Source organism: Tachyglossus aculeatus, chromosome 4 (assembly GCF_015852505.1).
Source record: "Tachyglossus aculeatus isolate mTacAcu1 chromosome 4, mTacAcu1.pri, whole genome shotgun sequence".
NCBI classification, from domain to species: Eukaryota; Metazoa; Chordata; class Mammalia; order Monotremata; family Tachyglossidae; genus Tachyglossus; species Tachyglossus aculeatus.
Window position 1 is genome coordinate 126,897,539 of NC_052069.1, and position 7,716 is coordinate 126,905,254.

Genomic DNA, 7,716 nt, shown 5'->3' on the forward strand with positions numbered 1-7,716 from the left:
AGAGTATTTATCGAGCACTTTCTGTGGGAAGAACACTATGCTAACTCTTGGGAGAGTTGTCTTGTCTTATGCCGTTGAGTCATCTCCGACCCATAGCAACGCCAAGGACACATCTCTCCTGGAATGCCCCACCTCCATCAGCAATTGTTCTGGTAGTGTACCCATGGAGTTTACTTGGTCAAAATATGGAAGTGGTTTACCATTGTCTCCTTCCATGCAGTAAATTTGAGTCTCTGCCCTCGACTCTCTCCTGTGCCGCTGCTGCCCAACACACGTAAGTGTTGACTTGTAGCAGATTGCCTTCCACTTGCTAGCCACTAATGATGCTAGGAATGGAATGGATATGCCTCTGCTTGACTCTCCCTCCCATAGTCAAGACTGGTAGAGTACTGGAAACTCTCCAGGTGCCACCCTGAGAGGTGGCTTGGGAGAGTAGAATATAGCAGTACAACAGAGCTGATACACACAGTCCCTGCCCACAACAAGCTTACAGTCTAGAGGGGATGACCAACAGTAATATAAATAAATTATGGATAAGGACATAAGGGCTGAGGTAGTAGTGAATAAAAGGAGCAAATCAGAGTGATGCAGGAGGAAGTGAGAGAAGAGGAAATGAGTGCTTAGGCAAGGCCTCTGATATATACAATCGATTGATGGATTTTATGTTTCCTTAGAGAGGGATGCAGAAGTTACAATATGCTTATATGCCTGGGGAAACACTGCCAACTCAATAGTCTTTTTTTTTTTTCAAATGGCATTTGTTAAGCCCTTACTATGTGACAGGTACTGTACTAAGCACTGGAGTAGATACAAGCTAATCCAGTTGGACACAGTAAATGTCCCACATGGGGCTCACAGTCTTAATCCCTGTTTTACAGATGAGGTAACTGAGACACAGATAAGTGAGGTGACTTGCCCAAGGTTACACAGCAGACAAGTTGCAGAGCCAGGGTTAGAACCCAGGTCCTTCTGACTCCCAGATCTCTGGTCTATCCACTAGACCACAGTGCTTCTGGTTTTTTTGTGTATCACTCCAGAGTCCTGGAGACATATCACTTGAGGATTGCTATTGGCAGATGCCTGCACTCCAGAAGCTCACAATGAAGAGAACAGGTAAATAAAACAATGTAGGACTGAGGGTGGAACAATTATAAAATACCCAAAGTTCATGGATCCAAGTGCAAGGCATTACTGATCAATGTGTCTTCCTCTTGAACAACAACAAAAGAGAAGCAGCATGGCCTAGTGGGTAGAGCACAGGCCTGGGAGTCAGAGGACCTGGGTTCTAATCCCAGCTCCACCATCTGTCTGCTGTGTGACCTTGGAGTAAGTCACTTCACTTCTCTGTGCCTCAGTTATTTTATCTGTAAAATGGGGATTAAGACTGTGAGCCTCATGTGGGACATGGACTGTGTCCAACCATATTAGCTTGTATCTACCCCAGCACTTAGTACAGTGCTTGGCACACTTCTCTTCTCAGTGCCTCAGTTACCTCATCTGTAAAATGGGGATTAAGATGATGAGCCCCATTTGGGACAAGGACTGTTTCCAGCCTTGTTACCTTGTGTCTACCCCAGCGCTTAGTACTATGTCTGGGACACAGTAAGAGTTCAACAAATATCATAAAAAAAGAAAAAAAGGAACCCAATCTCTGCTCTCTGATGTTTCCAAACTGTAAAACACGATGAAATGTCTACAGGGCTTGCCAAGAATCTGGGTTTCAAACATCAAACCTCCCTTCTTCCTGAAACCAACTATTAAATGAAATTAAACTGATCTCACCGGTGATTAGAGCAGGTGCCCCTCTTAAACTTAAGAACTTCCGGATGGGCCCCAAACTCTTTAAGAAAAAAGAGTAAAAGAAGCCACTTTCCTTTTTCTACTTTCTATCCAATTGATTCTTCTTCTATGACTATGATAAAACTATGATGTCATAGGGATTCGGGTAATGGGGTGCATATGGAAGCTGGAGTTTTTCGTGATTAGGGGCCTGGGGAGAAATCAGAGGAGGGCAATTAGCTGAGGTAAGGAAGTGTGCTGAAAAGAAAACCCTCCCAAGTCCAACACGAACTAACTTGGCAAGCGAGGGGCCTGGGTAAGGAGTGTGTTGACTGGTTTGCTCTGGCTTCTCCTTGGTAACCTTGGCCTTATGCTGGATTAAGTCGTGAAAGTCAGATGGAATGGTTCCAAAGGGAATTCTTCCCTCCTCTTTTCAATTGAGCTTCAGTGATTGGGTACTTTCCCCTATTCTCTAGGTCCCTCGGTATTTTGAGCTGCAGAGATTGAACTGAAAACTCGCTATTATACTTGGCTGTCCTTTGAGATGGAAAAGTTTTGTTTTCTTTCAGTTCACCAAAAACTTACGTGATCACTCCTGCTGCAGCTTAGCACCATGAACATGAGTGAACCTCCACAGTGTGAAGAAGGTTCTAGTTTTCCTGAAAGTCTTCTGTATTGGTGATTATTATTATCATCATCATTGCATTTGTTAAGTGTTCTTTATGTGTCAAACACTGTTCTAAGTGCCAGGGTAAAGACAAGATCAACAGGTCGGAAAGATTTCCTGTCTCACACAGGGTTCACGGACAAAGAAGGAGAAAGGATGGGTATTGAATCCCCAGTTTCCAGTTGAGGAAACTGAGGCCAAGAGAAGTTAAATGACTTGCTGCCCCTTGTCGTGCAGAGATGCGTTCGGGGATTGGCGTGGTGAGACAGAGGGACCAGGGTCTCAAAAGCAGGGCCATGCAAGATTTATTCTATGCGGCAAATTGAACTTCCCTTTTGGACAGAGTATACTTATTTTAGTTATTCGCACACACTGAATTGAACTTCCCTCTCTGAAGAAATACACGTATGCGCTGCTCGCACATGGCGAAGCATTCAGCCCCTGACCACGAGTGCTTCCCTCTTTGGATGGATTCACTTATGCTTTATTCGCAAGTGATGAAGCACCTAGCTTCGATCCATGAACATTTCTGTTTTCTTGGCCTAGGATGCCTATCTAGCCATTCAGCTCAGGGGCTGAAAGTTCCTCTTTCCAAGTTCCACTTGGCTGGCTTGGGCAATCAGGAGATAGTGTTTGACCTAGAGATGGCGTATGCCCTGTTTCCCCCTGGTTCACCTTCTGTGCTCTTTCCAATAGGCAACACTGCTCAGTGATCTCATTTAATCCTCACAACAGCCATATGAGGGAGGGAGGGACAGGTATTATGGTCCCCATTTTACAGATGAGCAAACTGAGATCCAGAGACGTAAAGAGACTTGTCCAAAGGCCAGTGACAGAAGCAGGATTAGATTTCAAGTATCCTGACGCACAGAGCAGAATTCTTTCTATTAGGCCACATTCCTTTCTCAACCTCTAACACCTTAATTAAATATTTTTAGTATTTTTCTTTCTGTTTCCCCATTTCCACTATGGAAAAAATAGCATTGGCTTCCCATTTCACAGGATGCTACTGGAATGATTATAATTACAGCTTTGGTGTTTGTTAAGTACCTACTATGTGCCAAGCACTGATCTAAGCACTGAATGAGAAAGAAAAGGTCATCTTTATTACTGATTTTTTTCTTTCTTATTTATCCGAGTCCTAAAGAATTTGGGGAAACCACTGGCCTTTCATGTCTGTGAAAGACTCCAAATTAATAATACCAACATATCAGCAACAACAATAATAATTATAATAATGATGATAATAATTGTGGTATTTGTTAAATGCTTACTATGTTCCAGGCACTGTACTTAGCTCTGGAGTAATTACAAGCAAATCAGGTTGGATACAGTCCATGTCCCACATGGTGCTTACAGTTTTCATCCCCATTTTAGAGATGAGGTAACTGAGACACAGAGAAGAGAAGGGACTTATGTGCTATAATGAGAAATATGATAGTATATATGATATAACATACTATGTACGTATGACATATGCATATGTTAAGCCCTTGTTATGTTCCAAGCCCTGCAGTAAGCACTGGTGTAGATATAAGATAATCATATGGAAACAGTCCCTATCCCAGATGGGGCTCACGGTCTAAGTAGGAGGGTAATCCGGCACTGAAAATTGCCAATTTACAGATGAGGAAACTGAAGTCCAGAGAAGTTAAGTGACTTGCACAAGATCATACAGCAGGCAAGTGACAGAGCCGGGATTAGAAATCAGGTCCTTGATTCCCAGGCTCATGCTCTTTCCAACTAAGCCATGCAGCTTATAAATAATTGCAAAAATCTGATATAACTGTCCTCTTTCTTTATCGTGTCAAACTTTGGTCTTCCAAACAACTCAGAGAGAGCAACTTTGAACTTCAAAATCCATCCGCCTCCTACAGTTGAAATTACATATGTAGTTCATGATCAGGTATTGTGAGAGAGTTTTCAAGACTTTTTTTCTATTTTAGAAGGGTGATTACAATAATAAAGGAACTAATAGCCAAGAAATACGCCGAAGATTAATGTTAGGAAGACTTGCTAAATGTAGTGTTGGAGGAAGCTTTGTGAATACCATGGACTGTCCGAAAAACAAACAAATGGAATTTGGAGCAAATTAAACCAAAGTGGTCTTTGGAAGGCCAAATGACTGCACATAGACTAGCATATTTTTGTCACATAATCAGGAGGACTAATCCTCTGGAAAAGATGCTAGGAAAAGTCCAGGGAAAATGTGGGAGACTGGCAGCTAAATGGATAGAGACCATAACAATGATAACAGAAGAACCTTTAAAAAGGTTGCGTATTATAGCAGAGGACGGGATGTTCTGGAGAAAGTATATCCATGGAGTAGCTATGAATAGGAAACGACTTGATGGCACTTAATAATAATAAAAGAGGAATGAAGGTTCCCTTAGTCATTTGTAAGCCATCTGCAGTCACAGATGTAGATAAAAATATTTTACAAGCAGAATTGTACCCTATACGCTAGGCTATTGGTGGTGACCTTTGGCATTCCACTGCCAAATGCTTGAGAAATGGAGAAATATCTCACTGGATCAGTCCGCTCTTCACTGTCTTATTTTTTTTTTATAAATTCTGGAGAAGTATCTTCCATCTCTGCAGTCTTTCAGATGGACACTTATCCCTTGCTGGTCTGCTACCTCTCATTCACACCAGTTTCATCACAATCACATCAAACGCTATTCCCGTCCAGAAACTGAGCCTAAATTAAATTCCCATTAGAAGCTAAGGATATATGAAAACCTACTTTGTTTCTGAGCCCATTTATTTATTTATTTTATGGGCTGTGTTCAGCACTTACTAAATGAAAGGCACTCTTCTAAGTGCTGGGGTTGATACAAAGTAGTTTGGATACAGTCCACGTCCCACATGGTGCTCACAGTCTTTATCCCCATTTTACAGATGAGGGAACTGAGACACAGAGAAGTGAAGTGACTTGCCCATGGACAAACTGCAGAAAAGTGGCAGAGCTGGAATTAGAACCCAGGATCTTCTGGCTCCCAGGCCTGGTCTGTAACCACTAGGACACATGTCCTTAAGATAAAGGCTTTGGTTTAGAAGCCTTCTTATTTGAAGATATGTCTTCAACATAGGTTTGGAGTGTAGCCTGTAAGCACATTATGATCAGGGAATGTGTCTGTTAATTTTGTTATATTGGACTCTCCCAAGTGTTTCGTACAGTGTACCGCACATAGTAAACCCTCAATAAATACCAATGATGGATTATGTTGGAGAGAATCTGGCTGTGGGAACCTCTTGGTGGAGGTTCAGTGGCCAGAAGGCCACTGGATATTGTTTTCACAGATGCATTGATTAGAGCCTGGGCCTGGGAGTTGGAAGAACCTGGATTCTAATCCCCACTCCACCACCTGTCTGCTGTGTGATCTTGGGCAAGTATCTTCACTTTTCCATGCCTGTTACCTCATCTTGAAAATGCATATTAAGACTGTGAGTCCCGTGCGGGACATGGACTGTGTTCAACAGGATTAGCTCATATCTACCCCAGCATTTACTCCAGTGCCTGGTACATAGTAAGTGGTTAAACTCCATAAAATAAAAAAAATCTCTGGTCAAGAAATAAATGCTACTTTGCAGACATTCAGTCCTTCATTCAATCATATTTTTTGAGCCCTTACTTTGTGCAAAGCACTGTACTAAGTGCTTGGGAAAATACAATATAACAACAAACAGACATATTCCTGCCCACAGCAAGCTCAAGTGGTGGGGAAAGTAGAAGAATTTCATAATCAACCACATCACTATCACCGCAATTACACCAAAACAGAGAGGAGACCTGTAGGCAGTTGAGATGAAGAAGGAATGACACAGTATATGGGGGCCCTGATACTGGAAGGGCCATATTTTCCCCCAGTCAAGATATTACCACATCTTGGAATGTGTTCCTTCATGTTCCCAGAGGTGATATTGTTGTCATTAAAAAATATGTTGATGAGCCTGTTAACCAGTCAGCAGAAAAACTTTCTCCTTTCTCCTGATTCATTCAGATATTAAGTGCTTGCTACGTGTCAAGCACTTTTCTAAGCACTAGGTTAGGTTAGACACAAATTAGTCAGGTTGGATGCCATCCCTGTCCCTTGTGGGGCTCACAGTTTACAAAGGAAGGAGATGGGTATGTTCCTATTTAACAGTTGAGGAAAATGAGGCCTAGGGAAGTTTAGCAATTCACCCAAGGTTATACAACAGACAATTAGCAGAGCCAGGATTAGAACCCAAGTCTTATAACTGCAAGCTCTTTGCAGTAGTCCATGCTGCTTCCCACATACACCTTCTGGGTTGAGTGCATATTTGTGGAAACTAGAACTACATGTCCATCAAATACCACTAGAACATAAACCCCAAAGTCTAAATGCACTGATGGGCTCACTGACATAACTACCACCAGACATAAATCCCCAACATTTTAGTGTACTGATGATGATTATGATGGTATTTGTTAAGTGCTTACTTTGTGCCGGATACTATACTAAACCTCAGGGTGGATACAAGCAAATCAATTTGAACACAATCCCTGTACCATGTGGGGCTTACAATCTCAATTCCCATTTTACAGATGAGGTAACTGGGGCCCAGAAAAATGAGTTGACTTGCCCAAATTCACACAGAAGACAAGTGACAGAGCCGAGATTAGAACCCATGACCTTCTGACTCCCAAGCCCGTGCTCTATCCACTACGTTATGCTGCTTCTCATAAGCACTGACCAACCAACACTGAAGTAGAAATGCCACTTAAATCCCAACATTTTAATGCACCAACATTGAAATAAGAATAGCAATAATAATGCTAATAATAATAGAGAAGCAGTGTGGGTCAGTGGAAAGAGCCCAGGCTTGGAAGTCAGAGGTCATGGGTTCTAATCCTGGCTCTGCCACTTGTCGGCTCTGTGACTTTGGACAAGTCATTTCACTTCTCTGTGCCTCGGTTACCTCATCTGTAAAATGGGGATTAAGACTGTAAGCCCCACGTAGGACCTGATCACCTTGTATCTCCCCCAGCGCTTAGAACAGTGCTTGGCACATAGTAAGCACTTAAAAATGCCATTATTATTATTAATAATATTTGATAATTCTGGTACTTGTTAAGCACTTACTATGTGCCAAGCACTGCTATAAGTGCTGGGGTACATGCAAGTTAATCAGGTTGGACACAGTCCCTATCCCACATGGGGCTCACAGTCTTAATCCTCATTTTACAGGTGAGGTAACTGAGACAGACAAGTGAAGTGACTTGCCCAAAGTTACACAGCAGACAT

At 42.3% G+C, this 7,716-nt stretch overlaps 1 non-coding gene across 1 annotated transcript; it reads right to left on the reverse strand.

The window, feature by feature from the left end:
• Nucleotides 1-284: 284 nt before the first annotated feature.
• LOC119927761 lies at nt 285-422 on the reverse strand. The gene has a single exon (XR_005450734.1). It is a non-coding gene; the product is annotated as a small nucleolar RNA SNORA7 (small nucleolar RNA).
• Nucleotides 423-7,716: the final 7,294 nt, after the last annotated feature.